Here is a 3,345-nt window from a genome sequence, read left to right as displayed (position 1 = left end):
ATATATATAATGACATACTGTTGAATTGTACACTTGAAACTTATTTTATTAATTTTACCCCAATAATTTTTAATGAAAAAAAGACCACCTATCCATTGACTCACATCACTTTTTCATTGTTCTCATATATTCCCTCATATTCTCATTTTCTTCCTTATCCAAGCTTAATTTTCATGGTTCAATATTATAATCCCTCAACTTAAAAATATTCTTAACTTCTGTGTTCTTCTCTCTCTATATTCACTGTTAATTTTTTCTGTGGCCACATCCAAGCAACTAAAGTTACTGGAGAAAAACACACAGATCTACTGAACTGGTCTCACTTTAACATCATGATTATAACTCAGTACTTCTGGGCAAGCCTAAGATATCTCTCACTCTTCGAAATGAACACTTTATATCTTCCATCTGTATACCCACCTCATCTCCTCCACTGCCCTCACTCTCAGCTAATGACCTTGCCTCATACTCCATAAAAGTAAACAAATAGAAACTCCCTTAACTTCTCGCCATCAAATCTACCAATTAGCCTGCATCTTGCCTTACTTTCTGTCTCCTTCCCTAATACATGAGGTGTCCCTACTTCCATCAGTGCCCAACCCTTCCACTTGGCCTCTGGGCTCCAGCCCCTCTTGCTTGTGTCCCACAATCATCCCCTCTTACATCATTAGTTTCTCTAACTCTATGGGATCCTTCTCATCTACACAAATATGCTTGGTCACTCACCTTCTTTAACAAACCTTCCCTTGTCCCCTTGCTTACCTTCAGATACTACTTCATTTATTAGTTACCCTTCCCAACAATCTTTTTTTTCCTCTAATATTTCTTATGAGGCATAATACTTGTCCCTAGCTGTTGAATCACTCCCAGGCTTGGGGTTCTCAGAGGCCCCAGATATTGTAGAATGGAAACTGCTGTGTCCCTCCCAGATTCCAAATTCCTAACTGGCAGAATTCATGAGCATAAAAAATGATTGTTTCAAGCCATTATGTTTACAGTAATTTGTTATGCAGCTACAGTAAATGGAACATAGTCCAAACCACCATTATAGTCCTCCTACATTGTGGCAATAGCATGCTGCCTGCTCTTAGCCTCCCCTTGCTGCATACATTTAACATGGGAATCTGAGTCATGTTTTTAAACCTTCAGTTAGATTACATTGCTCCACTTTCTAAATTTCTCCTCCGGTTCTCCATGTCATTCAGGTTAAAAGCCAAGGTCCCACAAGATCTTGCATTACCTGACCCTCTCTACCTCATCTCCTGCCACTGTGCCCCTTGGTGTTTTGTTCCTCATGGGTTTTTTGCTGCTTCTTAAATGGGTGTGCTCCTGCCTCAGGTACTTTGCATTTTCTGTTCTCTTTGTCTGAAATACTCTTCTTCTAGATATCCATACAGTTTGCTCTTTCACTTACCTCAAACTTCTACTAAATGTCACCATGTTACAGAAGCTTTCCAATATCACCCACCATGGTACAATATTCTTTTCCCCCTTTACTCTGCTTTATTTTTCTTTTTAGCACTTAATGCTATCCTTCACACTACATACTGACTTGTTTATTAGTGTATGTCCACCCTCATTTACTGAAATTGCCATCAGGGCATTGCCATTTTTCTAGCAATTCCTTGTGCTAGAATAGTAGTTGACACATAGCAGACATTCAATAAACATGCGTTGAATAGACAAATAACTGTACCTACATGTTCAAATGAGAATTCTGTAGAGTGTAACAAATAGTTAACTTAAAAACTAATATATAACTTCTTTTCAGTATTAATGACCCATTGAAGTCCCAGAGAAATTTAAAAGAAGACAAACAATAATCTGACTTGCCAAATCTCAAGTTTTATTGAGGTCATGTTGTCATTTGGACATCACAGAAGCTAGGAAAATGAACATCTTCTCCAGCCTATTTCCCAGTTGTATTTTTTACACACAGTTTATATTAGAAAAACATAACGACAACAAAAATAATCTTATTCTTTGACATTTCCTAACCACCGTCTTTCATTAGCCCATTACTACCACTTTGGCTCCCTGAGTATATTTAGGAGAAATGTCCCATGCCATTGTGACCTTTACCGCTAACTGAGAACTGTTTGCCCCAGCAGCTCCTGGTGATGCTATTCTAAGGATTTTACATATGTGTGCCTGTGTGTATGTAAACTGAATGATATTGCATATAAATTATATATTATCTTCATTTATGATACACTAATATAGTAATCTATGATAAGTATATTACTTATAAAAGTATATACTGTAGATTACTTATATAATCTAATTTTAATTCATTTAACTCTATAAAGTGAAGTGAATATTAGGTTTCACCAGATTTATGTTTTTAATCAATAAAGAAGTACAAGATCACAGAAGCTTATAATATTTCCAAATCTTGAGGATAATGAGGGGAAATGCTAGAGAAAAGCTTTTATCCAGAATGCTTAAATATAGCATCTAAAATCGCTCTCCTTCCATTTCTCAAAAAATTAAAAATAGATATGCCTCTTGACCCAGCAATTGCACTTCTGGGTATTTATCCAAAGAAAATCAAAACAATAATTTGTAAAGATTTATGCACCCCAATATTCATGGCAGCACAATTTACAATAGCTGATACATGGAAACAACCTAAATGCCCATCAACAGACAGACGATTATGGTTCATATATACAATGGAATATGACTCAGCCATTTAAAAAAAAATGAAATCCTACCATTTGCAATGACATAGATGGACCTAGAGGTTATTAGGTTGAGTGAAATAAGTCAGACAGAGAAAGATAAATATTATATGATTTCATTTATATGTGGAATCTAAGGAACAAAAAGAACAAACTAATCAAAAATAGACTCACAAATACAGTGGCCAATTTGGTGATGAACAGAGGGAATTGGAGTTGGAGGGCTAGGAAAATTGGGTGAAGGGTTAAAGAAGTATAAATTAGTAGTTGATAGATGCTCACGGGGATGGGGAGCACGGCATAGGGAATGCAGTTAGCATTAATATGTTGGCTAGGTAGAGGGAGGGAAAAATTGGGTGGAACATTTTATGAACTATATAGATGTCTAACCAATGTACTGTATACTTGAAACTAATTTAAATAAATAATTAAATTTATAAAAAAATAAATAAAATAAAATCACTCTCCTTGCACTGATATCTAATCATAAAGAACCACACAAATACAAGCAGGCTTAATATTAATTTTCTGCAGTTTCTATTTAGACAGTCCTTGTTCTCTTCTCTCCAAGCTCTGCAAGTTTCTCTGAGCGACTCCGAGTGGTCCATTACAGTATTACTATATTGGTTCAGAGCTTTCAAGATCTGAATGATCAGTCTCT

This window comes from Pteropus vampyrus, unplaced genomic scaffold (assembly GCF_000151845.1).
Source record: "Pteropus vampyrus isolate Shadow unplaced genomic scaffold, Pvam_2.0 Scaffold44, whole genome shotgun sequence".
Classification (NCBI taxonomy): Eukaryota; Metazoa; Chordata; class Mammalia; order Chiroptera; family Pteropodidae; genus Pteropus; species Pteropus vampyrus.
Note: the sequence above shows the minus strand (reverse complement) of the source record.